Source organism: Thermobia domestica, chromosome 7 (genome assembly GCF_964235325.1).
Source record: "Thermobia domestica chromosome 7, izTheDome1.hap1.1, whole genome shotgun sequence".
Lineage (NCBI taxonomy): Eukaryota > Metazoa > Arthropoda > Insecta > Zygentoma > Lepismatidae > Thermobia > Thermobia domestica.
In genome coordinates this window covers 48,493,410-48,510,736 of record NC_137460.1, presented here as the reverse complement: position 1 = coordinate 48,510,736, position 17,327 = coordinate 48,493,410, and the positions used below count along the sequence as shown (strand labels likewise).

General features: G+C 34.9%; 1 protein-coding gene and 1 long non-coding RNA gene across 13 annotated transcripts in view; one reads left to right on the top strand and one right to left on the bottom strand.

Annotated features, from left to right (window-relative positions):
• The window catches only part of LOC145690064 (uncharacterized), a 1,134,032-nt gene that overhangs the window by 386,819 nt on the left and 729,886 nt on the right, over window positions 1-17,327 (top strand). The gene's annotated exons all lie outside the window — the stretch shown is intronic.
• LOC145690066 (uncharacterized) overlaps window positions 1-17,327 on the bottom strand; it is a 905,981-nt gene that overhangs the window by 544,647 nt on the left and 344,007 nt on the right. For 7 of the 11 annotated variants that reach the window (XR_014132152.1, XR_014132151.1, XR_014132153.1 and 4 more), the window contains 2 exons: window positions 13,207-13,340; window positions 5,121-6,182 (listed from right to left, as the gene is read on the bottom strand). The exons of 3 other annotated variants lie outside the window; for them this stretch is intronic. This is a non-coding gene — a long non-coding RNA (uncharacterized LOC145690066). Of the gene's footprint in view, window positions 1-5,120; window positions 6,183-13,206; window positions 13,341-17,327 lie in introns of those variants that run through there. One more of the 11 variants, XR_014132156.1, reaches the window with a different exon arrangement.

Here is a 17,327-nt window from a genome sequence, read left to right as displayed (position 1 = left end):
CTAAGCTATATAGTCGTGTTCCTTGGGTCCTAACGATTAAGAAAATATCTTTCTTTTCTTTCTACGACCAATAGTTTGGCCAAAAAAAGCGAAAAAATAAAAAACTATACTTTTGGAACACACTGTATATAAATTTCAAAAAAAATAAAAATTGTTCAAATGTATCATGTAGGGTGTCTTTCTATATAGATTTTGACCTGATAAATCGATTTCTGTTGTCCATTTTCACCTACGATGAACCGTTTAGGATTTATGATCATTTAAATTTATTTTAAAGTTACAGTGTTCTAATCTGTATAGTCATGTTCCTTAGGTCCTAACAATTAAGAAAATACTTTTCTTTTGTTTCTACGACCAATAGTTTGGCCAAAAAAGCGAAAAAATAAAAAACTGTACTTTTAAAACACACTGTATATAAATTTCAAAAAAATAAAAATTGTTCAAATGTATCATGTAGGGTGTCTTTCTATATAGATTTTGACCTGATAAATCGATTTCTGGTGTCCGTTTTCACCTACGATCAACCGTTTAGGATTTATGACCATTTAAAATTATTTTCAAGTTACATTGTTTTAATCTGTATACTAGTGTTCGTTAGGTCCTAACATTCAAGAAAATACCTTTCTTTTGTTTCTACAACCAATAGTTGGCCGTCAAAAGCAAAAAATGTAATGTTAGAACCCTACATGTCCACCCACCACTGTTGGCCCCCCACAAAAAATTGTTTAATTTTATCATGTAAGGTGTCTTTCTATATAAATTTCGACCTGACAAATCGATTTCTGTAGTCCATTTTATCGTACAATCAATCGTTTAGGAGCTATGCCCATTTAAAGTTATTATACGGAAAAAAATCTTAGTCTTTATGCATCAACGCCACCTATATACAAACACGTGTCAGTACCATTCATGCTTTTGTGCGGTTAGCATCACATCGTATCGGTCTCCTGTTATTTGTACAACCGGCATTTCCTCATTCGTTTACCGACGAAATCATTTTGTCGTTTCGCGTCTTTTTTTTTCCCTCCATATATTAGTGCTTCGTATGTGCTTCAAACATTGAAAAGGATCACATTCTGTGTTAGGTAAGTATTATCATTTCTATACTTTACATGTGTTTTTTAGTACACATCATAACATTATAATCTAACTTTACATATTTAAAAAGAAAAAAAAATAGTCACTTAGAATTTCAATAAACCACACGCATATACGCCACTGATATCAACATATAAATTATTTATTTTCGTTCATTTGCTATTTCTTTTCTCTTGGCTTACACAAACTTTTGCAGTTTCTGTGTTCAAAACAAGATTTCACCGTTCCTTTTAAACACCGTAAATTCCATTGCATTCAGCTAAGAATAAAAAAAAAAAAAAGGCCTGAAGCAGGTTAACCCCGCGCCTTCCCCCTGTCTTCCGCTCAGCAGCGAACGTATACATGCACCGTAAATTCCATTGCATTCAGCTAAGAATAAAAAAAAAAAAAAGGCCTGAAGCAGGTTAACCCCGCGCCTTCCCCCTGTCTTCCGCTCAGCAGCGAACGTATACATGCTTCGCTTTACCTCTCTTGCTCTTTTCGTTAAACTGTTCCCCGCACGTCTCCTCTCCTCTTACGCACCCAACGCATTTATCCAAGCTTGCTCTCTCTCTCTCTCTCTTCCTCTTTTCGTCAAAGTAGAAGCACCAAAATCCTCCCACCCCTCTCCTCTCCTCTTACGCACCGAACGCATTTATCCAACCTTGCAAACATTCTCTCCCTATCTCCCTCTCTTGCTCTTTTCGCCAAACTACAAACACCCCCTCCCGCCCTCGCTTCATAGCATGCATTCAGCGTATATGCATGCTTCCCATATTATTTCTCTCTCTCTCGCTGTCTTATGGTAGGTAACCTATCCGTTCACTATTGGGCTTCTTGGTGTTTTAAATATCCACAAAATACACAACATTTCTGCTTTCCGTATTTCAATCTTAAATTTGCCGTAACAACGGTTCTATCTGACATTTGTTCAATAAATAAAAGCAAACACAAGTCATTTTAATGCATGTAAATACATTTAAAATCAAAGTTTAATATTTATTTATATAAATGGTGAATTTTAACTTACTTTTTTCCTTCCGGTAATTCCAAAATTATTCTCCAAACAACACACTCACAGAAAAAATACACAAGGCAAGTTTCCACAACGCCAAAAGCACACTATATAATCTACTCTCATTTCAAACTTCGTTATATATATTCGTTAACCTGGGTGGTTCCAGCGTTCACACACACACACACACACACACACACACACACACTTCCGTTTTTTCACAAAAACAAGTACAATAGCTATTCTTTAAAGTTAACAAGAATCTTTTCCAGAAAAATGGCTTTTTCTTTCTTTCTTTTTTCATTCTAACAGGGCATGCTAAATGGAACATTTTTCTGTCTAAGTCAGAAAAATCTTTTTTTTTTTCTTTTCTAAAAAAAGTTACGTTCAACTCAAAATTACAGGGGGTCCCATCCGTCAACAATAAATGTCACATACGTTTTTCTCAAATAACTTTCTATATCCTAACAACTTAAAAGATCTTTTTTTCTTTCTTTCTTTTCTAAAAAGAGTTAGACATACAGCTGGGTTGAAAGTATCATGGCGTTTTCTCATCCACACACAAAAAAAGTTTCGCTTTCTATTGTAGTAATTTTAACTATTCCCACGTTAATTTAAACTGGTCCTTTGGTCAAAAGGACACTACACTTTCCCTATGTAACATTTTCAAGGTATTTCTTACATTCTCTCTCCTTCAGTATACTCATTGCTCTTTCTCCATAGGGTGCATGTTACACTGTCAATTAAGCAATGTCTTTTTATTCCATGGGCAGTACAGTTCGTTCCCCACCTCCAAAAACCCTGGAACACACACATACAAGCAGGTGTCTCCTATTTCTTTCTTTTCCATGCATTAGAAATCACAGTCCATCAATTAACCAATGTCCAGAGCACAGTACATCCCCCTCCAACTCCAAAAACTGGACCACCCAAAATTACAGTACACCTGTGTATATGTTTCTTTCTTTCTTTCTTTAGTACACATCAAAGAATTCTCTCCCTACCCATGCAATTCTTAGGTTACATGACTTTCTCACGTCCTGCTGTTACACTATTTTCAAACACCCATATCTCACTTTCAACTCGTACTTTCTTACTTCCTTAATTGACAGAATGATGGAATTACGTGACACTTACAAGAAGCTTTTCAATTTTAAATTCTATCCTTTTTCTTTCATGTTTCTCATGTTTCTAAAATTTATTTGACGTGTCTCTCTGCCTTCCAACATTTAAAGTATTGTGCAACATCCATATGTTACGTTTCAGTGACACTTTCTTCTTTCTTTTAATGACACAATGATGAAAATACGTGACACCTCCAAAAGAAGCATCTGCTACGATTACAAAAGCTAATTGTCGGCAATTCAATGAACAAAGAACACCCACGTTGGATAGATTCAGGTCCAAGTACTACTGTCATTGAACGCCAGATCCGAGATTATCGCTCCGGTATGCTGAATTTACAGGAATCAAGTGACTTGCGTCATATATCCAGCCATCTCCCAAGGTCTCATTGTTTCAATACCAAACCGTATGGCTGTTTTGCTGCGAACCGATAATGAACATAATCATATTAGATAGATAATTATAATGTTCTGGCTGGTCAGTGTATATATACATTAATGGATTAGTTTGATTGGCTGTGATCTGTCTTGAATATATATTTAACTAACAACACTATCGAACTATACGGGTTGCATAACAACACGAAGTTTATAGAGAATCCTTTGTTCAAAATTGTTCTTGTTAGCTGAAGTGAAATTTCAAAGCTTATTTGTATAGTTGGGGAAGAGTTAAACTTTAACTTTCCTCAACGAAGTTATACATTAAGTGTTTGCAAAAGGAAACCATTTTTTATTTTTTTTCATTCATTTAAAATTAAACAACGTTTTATACAGTCTTTAATCAGTAGACAATGGAGCACATACCCACGGCTTAGTTTGTGCAAAATGGACGAGTTCCAAGAACGTATTCTTTTGGAAATAAACATAATTTGAGGAAGGCGCGGATATGAATATTTACGCACCTATTCGCGGGTATACGCATCAATAAAGTTTTTTTTTTTTTTTTGCGGATATACTTTTACTTACTTTGCGGATGAACTATAGTGATCACTTTTCAAAGCGCTAGTAAATGTTGATTTTTTAAAGTGTGTTTACAACTAATTTATGTGTTTAGTACCATTTCGGGAGGAGAGCAAGAAGTGTGTTTCCTTGGATTTACTTTTCTTTTCTGCTTTGACATGTAATGATGAAATTCATTCTCTCTATGTGACCTTTTACAGGGTGGCCACGAAATCCCGTTTTAGCACTGAAAATAAGTAGCATAAACCACTAAAGGTACGTAAATAACTACACGGAAAGAACTCAATGACGCGAACAACAATGCTTTCGAGAAATTTTATTGAGATAGGAAACATTAAGAGTCTTCATCCCGGCAAAATTAAAATACCGCTAATTTTACAGTAATTATGTGATATCTTCAAATAGATAAAATATAATCGAAATGTGGAACAAGAGAGCCCTCGACAATATTATTTTACATGAGATACCGTCATCACGACTCACTTATCTGCTTTCGATTTCGAGTCATTTTAAAAATCGGCATTTATTTTCGCGTTTCTAAACAGCTGAAAACGGTAAGCCACTAGGTGATTTGTGATAACGGTACCTCACGCAAAATAATATTGTCTAGGGCGCTCTTGTTCCATATTTCAATTATCTTTTATCTATTTGAAGATACCACATAATTACCGTAAAACTAGCGGTATTTTAATTTCGCCGGGATGAAGACTCTTAAGTGCCCAAAGGATCAGTCTGTCGACTGTCATTCTCATGACTAGAGACCAAATGTTTAGGCATTAGAAACCTAGAAAATAGACTGGCAAATAGTCTCTTAAAATTTAAAAAATAGGCAGTAAAATAGGCACTAAAATGCAAGACGAAATAATGGAAACAAATACTCAATACAACTAAAAAAAATAGATTCAAGTCATAGATAATGTTCAAAGAATATACAAACATACCTGTTCGTTAATCTTCTTTTATTATATACCGGTATATAAAAACCGAAGCTTGATATGCATTCCATATATATTGTAATGTGCCACGCTCTTGTCTTTAAAACACTTAATATACAGGGTGTCTCAAAAGTCCCCTGACATTGGGTAACTGTTATTATCAGAGTTACATGAAAATATAAGAGGAAAGCCATCACCAAATATGAAGTTTTCAATCTAAAGTGAAGAACTTTTTTTTTTAAATTGGATGTGCCATTTGGGCTGTACATTCTTTATGTACCTAATGTTAAATGAAACTGCAACTTGCCATTTACCTGGACCCACAACGTAAGTGAATGAAGTTACTGTCATTTACGATAACATATCGAGGCCAGTCCCCATTTCAAACAGTAACTTTATTGGGGGTCCAGGTAAATAGTAAAGTTGCATTTTCCTTTAACATTGGGTGCATAAAGAATGTACAGCCCAAATGGCCCGTCCGATTTAAAAAATTCCTTCACTTTAGATTGAAAACACCATATTTGGAGATGGTTTTTCTTAATAACAAAGTTATCATATATATATATATATATATATATATATATATATATATATATATATATTCCCAATGAAGGCTTATTTTGAAGAAAATGCATAGAATAGGCATTAGGCACTAAAGCAATTATTTAGGCACTAAGGGACGAAATAGGCAAAATAGGCCAAATAAAATTGGCTTAAATCGAAACTATAACCCCCCATACAAACTTTAAAACGTCATTTGTGATCATATCTTTAATATTAAAGAATAGGCATTTTGTCTAACATCCGGTCTCTTCTCATGACAAAGGATAATTACGTCGTCAGGTTTTGTGCGACATTTTGTGGAGCATTGCAGGTATAACTTCAGTGAAAGCTTGTTTCACAGTTTCTGTCAATTCAGCAGTGGCATCGTAACGATTTTGTGGCAACAATACACTTTATGAACCCACATAGCATCCACTTTATGGTTTCTCTCATGCATCCAACAACTTGAAATAACATGTTCTTCAATAATGTAGCATAATTGGAAGTATCAGCAGTCGTTCACACAATCTGAAACAATTTAAAACCTTACATTAGAATTTATAAAAGGGTAACGAGAAAACTTACATTAGCATTTATCAAGGTTAAACGGGACTTTGGGCCACACTGTACATTCTTTTCACTTTGAATTGTGAACAAAAAAAAAAAAAAAAAAAAAAAAAAAAAAACGTTTATGTGTTATATGTAACAAAGTGTATATGAAACAGGCGACAGGCGATATAGTCTGTAATTATTTGAAAAATGAAATGAAATCTTTGAGTTTTACGTCCCACTTTTATGCCGGTTAGGCTAAAGGAGACGGTGATTATGAGAAATGAGTGAAATGGTGGAATGAAGAAAGTGGGAGGAAACGGGAGAACCCCGAGGAAACCCACGCACACGCTGTTTGTCCACCACAAAGTTCACTTGGTGGGAGCAGGGTTTGATCCCGGGACCCCATGCACCAGAAGTGAACACTCTACCACTGAGCCATCGCGGTTTTAAGTTGGTCACAAACTTTATATCATGGAGTAAAAGGGGAACAAAACGAACCCTATATCATGGAGTACAAGTGGAACAAAACGAGCCCTGCGGGGCTCCTATTACTACTACTACTACTACTTATCTGCACAAAAGTAAGTAAATCACTTTTTTGAGTATTACTTTCATCTTGTTTTAATTTAAAAAGTGTTATAAATATATATTAAAAAGCTTGCCTTGGGCCGGGTTTGAACTCACGCCAAAAGAAAATTTTAATAATAGCATATAGCGCTAACCCACTTTTTTTTCTTTTTTAACGTTAACTAACTCACCGAACGTGCCTCAGTAACTTACTTGAACTACTTACTACTTAATTTTACTTGCTTTACTCATTTACTTGACTTGTTCCCAATTACCTAGGACGATAGGGACACGAACACAGAAACATCGAGGACAGTTAAAATTACAAAGGCTCTCCCACCGGGAATCGAACCCGGGAACCCGTACATCTCAGGCGCACGTGCTAGCCACTAGACCAGCGGGGAGGGCACTCGGCCACTAAGATCAACAACAGCAATTGCTTGATTTCTGCTATTTGAATGCAATGTGGCAAGAAATGGATAACGCCAACCAATCAGAACTGCGATTTTCGTTCCTACTTCCAGGAGCATTATTCTCCTGAGCTAGTCCTCTATGCTATTACATCTTCAAAAGATATTATAGATTATAATACGGCATTCTGCATTTTGGACATATTCTACACAGTAAATGGCTCTTTGTTACTCTTTGTATTAAATTTGGATTATCTGCTGTATCGCCAAACCAATTTAAGAAACTTTACCGGATTTATTTTGGTTTTATTTTGGAGAATTTATTTTGGTTTGTGAAATAGAGTGAGTAAATGCCAGGTGAGGGGAATAGTTGAAGTTAAGCAAATACTTGCTTTGTTAGTTATTTTTTTATGTTATAAGCGGCACTATATGTGCAGGCGGAAGGGACTATTTGGTGAAGAGGAGTCCTTGTTATGATTTATGGGAAATGCAATGTGAAAATGGTACGTAAATGATAAGATTGTCACGTATCGTGTTTGAGTTTTACCGAGCTGTACAAAAATAAGGAAAGTCAGTTGTTGAAATTGTGTGAAAGGCATGGACTACTAAAATGTAGAAACAAATTGAAACTATTTGAAAGAAAAGGAACACGTAACCAAACCTAATCTACTCTAACCTAATTTAGTACATGTTGTCACTTTTTTGGGATGGCATTTGTTATCTCCCTCAAAGGTGTGCAACACATAAGCTGTACATTTTATAAGCGCAACACATAAGCTGTACATAAGCGAAAACGATAGATAATTAGTATCTAATATATAGTCTTTGGGTTTGCTAAGATGAATAATAACCTTCTCGATGCTGTTTAAGTAAATATCGTAAGGTTCCATACCCTCACGCATAGCATTCACATGTTTTTACTACGAACACGTGTTATTACGTTCATCCATAAACAATAGCAGACGACAAAAGCAGGCCTCTAGGAAGACACGAAGAGAATTAGGAGAAACTACGAAGAAAGCCGACTTCCCCTCATGGGTCCTCCCTTCAAGAAGAAGTCTATGAAAGAAGACTTCAAGAAGAGGAAGCCATCAGTTCATTAATGATCACTCACCTATTAATATCTTCTCCTGGGCCTTCCATGAACCGCCATGGGCTATGGAGATATCGCTTGAGATTGCTATGAGCGAAGAAGAAGATATCCTTTAATCGCCTTCTCCCGGGACTGCGATGAGCTACGGAGAATTCCTTTAACTGTCTCCTGAGGCTGCTATGAGCGAAGGAGATGTCCTTTAATCACCTTCTGCCGAGGCTGTTGTGAGCTACGGAGAATTCCTTTAAATGTCTCCTGAGGCTATTATGAGCGGAGATATCCTTTAATCACCCACTCCTGAGGCTACTATGAGCGAAGGAGTTATTCTCGATAAATGTCTAAGGCCATTACAAGCTAAGGGCAATTGAACCTTTACTCCTAGGCCATTTTTGTGTGCCGAGGATCTTTATTGAACTCTGGAAACATCTAGAGACTTACATGAACTTTGTAAAAACCTTTATAAGGTTTTATTATTTTTTTAAAATAATAAATGATAATAGGTCTAAGTCCCCGTTTCGTTATTTAAGATTACCAAACAGAACATTGTAATATTTATGCCCCATCGGCATGAGACTGGGAAGAGTAGTGACAAGTAAAAGTAATCGAAAACGAATGATATTAGTATCTAATCCATAGTATTCGAGGTCGCTATTCGGATCCATTAAAAACTAAGTTTAGCCCCCATTGACATAAGAATTAAGAAGAGGGGGTGAAAATGGGAAGGGTGACATTATGGATTTACATCATTACATTTTCATTGAAATGAGTATCCTAAGAGGCTGAAAGGATTCAAATATTTTAAACAAATTTGTTCCCCCCGTGCGAAGAATGGGCAAGAGAATTTTAATAATTGCTTATAACATTACCGAAATGACTACGCTGAAAAGTTTTACTGTATATATTTCTTAAATACGAAACCTGTAAATAAAAAATTAATATACCTAGGTATATTCATTCTCTGAACATTTTCAAAATATTCAACCACGCTCTTACATTTATTTAAACTTTTGGCTCAGTGCTACTCTGTTTTCTCTTTAATTGTTCGTTTTTTTAAAAATTGTTAATCATTATTAACTTTTCTAAATTGTCATCAAAGCAATTTGAAAGCGTTTTTTTTTAAGAAGAGAGAATAAAAAGAGAAATATAATTGAAACTGCTAATGCTAAATAGTAGTCAGCTTGTGTTTCATTATAGTGTTTTTAACTTTCAGTGGAGTTTAATTTAGTTCTCTTTTATGTGTAGCTAAACCTCTAAAACTACTGTAGAATGTTTAATGATGTTTAGCTAAATATATCATTTCAGCTCCAGTAACTGCTCTTTGTACGTATGTATTAAGCTTAAAGTCGTATCAACAGTAAAAAGTAATTATGCTACTAAATGGTATATAGGGACTTCTGGACACTGTATCTACGTTGTATAGATAACTAGATTAAATTCTTGGCACACATATTTGTCACACCTTTTAATCTCTAATACTACGCTGTTTCATAATTAGAACAAATATTAAAAACTAAATAAACTCTGGTAAAGGCAGAAAAGACCGTCAAGCGAAATGAAAGTAAAATGAACTTTTTTGCAGAAAGAAAATTTACATATCCTTTAATACAGGCAACCAGCAATACTTTGTTGATGTACAGGTTGTATAGATGCTAGGAAATGCTATGGATTTATTAAAACAAACAGTGTATTAAAGTGACCTTTACTCGTTAAAGTGTTAACGGATGTTGACTTCATTTAATGAACTTCTTGTAATAAAAATATCTATGTATCTTTTAATACAGGTAACCAGCAATACTTTATCGATGCACAGTAGGTATATGACTTTTTTCAAATTGAAAAGCCTGGGGTGGCAAACAATGAACATTTGGCTGCAAACCTCGAAAATGTCTTTGATTTTGTTTAATTGTGAAAAAAGCTCCCGCACCTACATTGATGCTGTTTTAGCATTAAAAGAAAATTCGCCTACTTACACAGTCTGCATTTGGCACTGAATATTCTATACAGTACATTAGTAAAATGGTTTTAAATTTGTGAATTACTGTTAATGAACTTGCTGTTGAGATATTTGTCACTTTTGCAAGTGTTTCACAGCTCGCTCGGCCACCATATTTGAGCGATTCACATCCAGCATAGAACGTTCTTTTACCCACTGAGCGGAAAACCACTTTAAAGCTTTAGGACACTTTAGGTCGGAGATAGCAGCATGCAATTCATTGTATGTGTCCTCTGTATAGTGCTGAATTGAAAATCATACCTTTGTCCATGTAGTTGCGATGAAGTCGTAAGCACGTTGTAGCTGATCTTTCCATTTTGAAAGGGAAAAAAAGGCAACCATGCATAGATTGCACATGAATTTCACCTAGCATTGTTAAGGGAAGGTAGCTTCTGCCAGTTCAACTGAGGCCAATTGTTCTCCTTCCGGAAGAAATTATATCCTTCACAAAGTTCAAATAAAGACCGGAAACCATTTCTCCATCCTGGGTTTTCACGTGGTTGTACCTTTCCTGTGCCAGAATAGTTTTCTTGTAAGTCCTCATACAGAGCCAAAACATCTTCAATGAATTGGTAGTTGAAGCTGGATGACCGTGACTTTGTTGGGAATACTGAATCCATCCAGTGTCGCAGAACCAGGTCAAGAATATGGTGCTGACATCCTATAAAATGAGGCTCATCGAAAACCCATTTGTTTAAAATGTCTCTGGAGTCTAACAACAAAACCACTTTTGTGCCCTATATTCAATACTGTGATGTCATAAATGATCATTTTAATACTCTTCCATGCATTATACTCATCCAACAAGGCCTGCAAATATAGATGTTCTCGGCGGATTTGCTTTCACAAACCAAAACTCCAAGGTGAAGACTTCTTTCACAATTCTGCACTTGATAATCTTTTCTTCCTATTCTCGTCCCATTAAAATGCAAGCAGAATTCCTGTTCACCGAAAATTTCTTTAAGCCGGTTCTTCATTGTTTCAGCTTCCTTGATCACTCGACGCAAAATCCCCGATTGGGAAGGTGTGGGTACATTTATTTCTTCCTCAACCAAGTTCTGAAGAACTTTCGCTGCTTTTCATATAGACAGAGACAGTTTTGACACGAGTTTGGCTGCAGATTTTGTTGCTTGATACTTACGTTTCATAGGGGGAGGCTCTTCTGAAAATTCAGAGTCACTGCCGACGTTACCTTCTTCAGTATCACTGATACTCACATGTTGTACTTGGCGTGTACATGGACCAATTGAGCAACTTCGCCTTTTTGAAAGATGGATCGTTGATATAGAGGCAACTTTCTCTGTAGTGTATCCGACTCGGCCACCAGATTCAAGTTGTTTTCTATACAATTCTTTGTCTTCATTGCAAAGCCAGTTTCCTTTTCCTCTGTAATATCGAAGGCACTAGTGAGAGATTTTTCAAATACCTCATTCCTCCTTTTTCTGTATTTTACGAACAACTGTATCAGCTTGGCAACTTTTGCTGAAATTTGCTGCATAGTAAGCAAAGGAAAATACAGCTTCTCCCAAAGTCTACACAGTTCTTAAGAGATTATCTTTATTCTATCCGACTGCCCTTTTAGTTCATCGTACAACCCCAAATATCTACCAACTATGTCTCTGTTTGTAGGCATTTTACACATTTCACTCATGTACGTTTTCATTTCTGGTATGCTGGGTCGGCGTTTTCTACATGTCGCTAAGTTCTGTGTCCACTTTTTTTCCAGCTGATTCAACTGCTGATTTTGATCTTTTGGTTTTGAATGACATTTTTAATCTAAAAATAGAAAAGATCGCAACTAGAAAGACAATTGAGGGAACCACTGTTGCAAATACGTATAAAAGCAAAGATTACTAAAGTTTTATCACCGGCAAATCAACCTACTAGGCTTGTAACACCAATAAAACTGATTTGCAAAAGTGTTTAATGTGCATAGTATAAATTAAAATTTGGAAAATAACTTGTATCTATGTTGCTTACTTATAACTTACAACAAAACACAATGTGTTATTTACATAGGAATCTTTGAATTTCTGCGTGCCTGATGGGTTGATGTGCAGACAAAGATCTGTATATTTTGGTTGTAAATATACGATAAATAGATTACATTACCACAATTTATATTATACCAATGTCTATTAAACCTTTCCTAGATGCCAGACTTCTTTCCATTATCATGTTTTGCGAATCAAAAATTCCTATCATATATCGTTTTCTTCACTTACCTCGCATATGACAATAGATTAGGTGCGGGACGTTTTTCCAACCCAGAACAAAAATAACACCAGAGAAGTAACGTATAGACAAAAGTTCACTAAATACAACGTCAGGAAATTTTGTAAAAAGTTAAAAAGTCATATCCCTAATGCACAGGTTGCATAGATGCTAGAAATATATTGGACCTATTAAAACAAACAGTGTGACCAAATCACCGTTACTCGTTAAGGTCTTAAAGGATGTTCATTTCATTAATGACTTCATTAACGAACTCGACCAAGATATTCACTCTATCTATCTATTACAAAAATAAATAAATAAATAAATAAAATAAAATAAAATAAAATTCGTTCTTGTTCAAGAGACGATCTTGGAAGGTCCACTTACTATGATTGTAATAAGGCAAAAAGGAAAGATATATTATACAGGTGTTCGTGATGGAGACAAGAAAACCAAAGCTCATTTCTCTAGGCATTATCATAAGAATAAGACAAAAATTTATCCTTTGCTGATAACATAAAAATAAAGAAGACAAATAACAGTATCACTTTGTACATACGTCAAGAAGTTTGTTTTGAACAGTGTACACTAAGTGAAGAAATTTGCTTTGAATAGTCTACACAACGTCTAAATTTAAATTTAAATATTCTTTTTAGTGGTTCAACAATGTAAGCTTTCTCATTGATGTCTGCTCGTGAACAATTATCAACATTTTCTTACCTCTCTATCACTCTCCACTCAAAAATACTCTGATGTACTTGAAAGAAGATTGTAGGAGGTAGCACAATTTTAAATTTCACGCCATCTTCATTCTCCTCTCAATAAACCGTTTTCCATTTACCCTCCATTCTACACTGAAAAAAGAAAAACTTTAGTGTTGCCATGGCAACCGATTTACTTATTTATTTATTTAAGATTTACTTATTGCGTGATATTTTCTTAATTAATATTGAAACCGAAAATGATAATAGTTTTCTATTATTTCCGGTTTTAATGAAGAGATTACAGTGGAAATAGAGAATATATTCTTGAACCACTTAGTTAATTGAGGAAAATCGCTTCTCTGTATCTATTCGAGTTTTTGGTTGATTTCTGCCACTTTCGGTTTGAATAGAGAGTTAAAAGAAAAGATGTTTCCTATAATAAGAACGCTAAGTCGATCTTCTTTTTTTTTTTCAAAAAAATCTCGTTATATCATTGTTTCAGCTCCATATAGATACTCAATACTGAAAGTTATAGTGAGTTTTTGTTCCTTCTAGTTTTAGCTCGTGCCAAGTGGGGTTTGTAGTGAACAAACAAACACCGTGTGCATGAGTGTTCTCGAGGTCCTCCCATTTCCTCCCACTTTCTTCATCATTTCTCATCATTATTGCCTCCTTTAGCCTGCACGCCATAAACGTGAGACGTAAAACTGAAAAATTTTATTTCATTTAATTTTTCTCCCGGTTTTAGTAAGCAGTTAAGGATGGAGATCAAATGTGTTCCTGTTAAACAAATTACAGCAAGTGAACAGGTCTTCTCGGGCAGGTCTGAACTTAGCATCAAACAGCAACATAAGATTTTGTTCACAGATACCGAAATAATAGCAAAATGCTCGAGAGTTTCGGACAAGAGGATAAAAGAAGCTGTTGCAATCTCACAAGAAAAACGAACCTTAACAGAGACACAGAATTACAACTGAGTAAAACATGGACACCAATCATATCGCGCCATTTCAAGCACCAATCAGAACCTGCCATTTCAACCACCAATCAGAAGAGTCCAATCATACATACATGAGTATATATATATTCCATACATTCCATTGCACCATCATATTCACCTGAAGATGAGGACGATGTTAGCCATCGAAATGTCGCAAGATATAACAGTATTTACCTGGCTGCTAGCCCGAGAAGACCTGTTCATAATACGTCGCCAGGAAAGCTTCAATATATACTTTAAATTACAGGAAATTACTTCTCGGTATCTATTTCTACTTTTGCTCTACAGTGATTAACGTTAAAACCGGAAATGGTTGATTTTAACCTCTTCCGGTTGGGGATTACCTTTCTCAAGAAGCCTGATTCCTAACTGTTGCTCCTCTATATCGTGTGAACAAAATCGATGCTGAACCACCAGGTAGTTCTTGAGATTCTGTGTCTGTCAGAGAACCCTTCGTTCAAGAAGGGTCCTCCTCACTATCTAAAACTTTCTTACTCTATATAATATGAAACTTATACAAGTGTATAAATGAAGCATGGAAAAAGTTCATCACGTACCAAAACCAACACACACACACACGCAAAATGTCTTAAATAAAGCAAAAAAATGTGATTTGGGCCTATTTTACTAAAATTCCATCTATTAGAGTCCCTAGAAAAAAATATATATTCCTTAAGGCTTTAAGTGTGTCAAATATTGTTCTCTCAATTTTAATTTGTGCAGACTAAAATGACCTATCATATAGTATATTTGAAAGAATTGAAAATAATTTAAGGTTCTGCTGCTACCCCATTATTTGAACAATATTTATTTTATTTTCCTAAGATGAAACTAATCTGGGCCCTATTTAGGTACTAAGGACCCTAGAAATAAAGTATTAATTAAGGTTTTAAAGTCTAACTATCCCACTAACTCTATGTCCTATGGAACCCGAACGTTCAATGCCGCTTTCACAAAATCTCTCCATTGAAGTATGTGCTTAGCTAATTTTGAATCCAGTTTCTACTTTGTATTCCTATTTCTGAGAGATTCATCTTAATATTGCCTCCAATTTGCTCCTAGGTCTTCCTAATGATCGTTTACCGATTGGATTTCCAATTAAAACTTCAAAAGAGTTGCTACTCTCTTCCATTCTGGCTACATGACCTGCCCACCTAAGCCTCCTAGATTTCATGAACTTAACAATGTTTGGTAAAATCTAAATTTCATATTTTAATATGGGCCCAACTTCATATCTTTATTCTAGGGGAGCCAAATATTAATGCTTCCTCTTCCAGGAATATTTCCAAGTTACAGATCATACATGAAAATAAAAATCGCATTTTATTTCTTAGAAACTTCAGAATGAGTGGGACTGTTTGAGCACAGTTCGCTATACCTCAAGAAAAATTAATTGCTCCTCATTTTGCGGAAGAATGTACTCATAAGGGCGTTTCTGAAATTGGAAATTATTGACAAGAAAAGAAGTATAGAAGAGAGCTAGTTTTTTTAGCATTTCATTAGGCTTTTTTTTTATATAGATAGTTCTTGTCAAAGATGCGTTAAATTAAATTTAGCATCTTGTTATAAAGACAAAAGACAAGATCTAATTATTTTCAATATTTCCACTTAAGCTAATCGCAAAATACGTAATTCACGTAGAGATCGTATCACAAAAGAAAAGCTGAAAATAAGAACCGAAAAAAATTATCAATAAAAGGAAAGTAAAATGAAGTACAATTCCCTTTGAACTTAAACAATTCAATCTCTATTGTTTTAAATCTTTGAGTGTGAAAAAACTCTGTGAAATTGAATAGTTTCAGAAAATAATAGAGAGAAAATAATTTCTCGGCCTTTATCGAGAAATTTTCTTTCGCAGTGATATCAAGTGTTAGTGGCATCATTTTAATTCAACAATTACAAGAGAAAAGAGATTTGATAGTTCCCCGAGATGAAAATGTAACTATATAATAGCTAATACTGAAATTAAAATAATGTTAAATTATCTAATCTGCAAATACTCGTCAGTAACGAACGTTTTTAAAACATTTCCATATGCAAATGGTAAAATAAAAAAAAAATACAAACATATAGTTGTCAGTTGAAATGACAGGAAATCTTTAAGTTTTACGTCCCAAGTTTTTACCGGCTAGGTTAAAGGAGACGGTGATGATGAGAATTGAATGAAATGAAGAAAGTTGGAGGAAACGGGAGAACCCCGAGAAAACCCACGTACACGGTGTTTGTATACCACAAAGTTCACTTGGTTGAGATCGAATCCACGGCCCCATCCGCCAGAGGTAAACGCTGTACCTGAGCCTCCGCGACCCCTGTGTCAGTGAAGACGATAATTAATATGTACAACCTGCTACTTAAAAGAGTACTTTATATATATATATATATATATATATATATATATATATATATATATATATATATATATATATATATATATATATATATATATATATATATATATTTATGAACTCTAGTTGACAGTTTGAGAGTCACGAGCGAGATCCACCAGGTTCGGACCACCTCCTCGAAAAAAATTCCAATTTCATCATACATTTGTACACTTTTTCTGTAAAACTATACTTGTTAACCATGGAAATGGTTGATGAAGCATAAAAATTTGATTTTTCACTTGATCTGAACTCTTTCTCTCATAAAAGAAATGTAATTTTTTTATAATCTTTTTTTTCTGAAAATATAGGTAAAAGTGTTTTACAATTACATATAATCTTTCCGGGTTCAGAATAATACCTTTCAATACTATTTATACATGGATGCAGTAGCTTGTAGTATTGGACTCATCCCCAAAAAAATTCTGGGTGCGTGCTTCGTCGCGCAATGGATGTTTCAACTTTATCCGGTAGATGTCAGCAATAGATAGTTGTTAAATTGAGATTCAAATTTTGAGAATCGATACTCCAGATCTACTTCCTGAGTACTTGCCTGACTGCCACTAATCTTCAGTGGATAAGTTATTATTTGCTTTGAAGTTTTCGAGGAGTTATAAACCTTCCTTCATATATGATTGAATTTATACGAATTTTAGATTTCAAAGCAATTGAACAAGATCGTTGCAGTTCATCGAACCACTAAGTGGGCCACAACAGTAATCTTGATTTTACACATTAAAATACCTTTGCAGA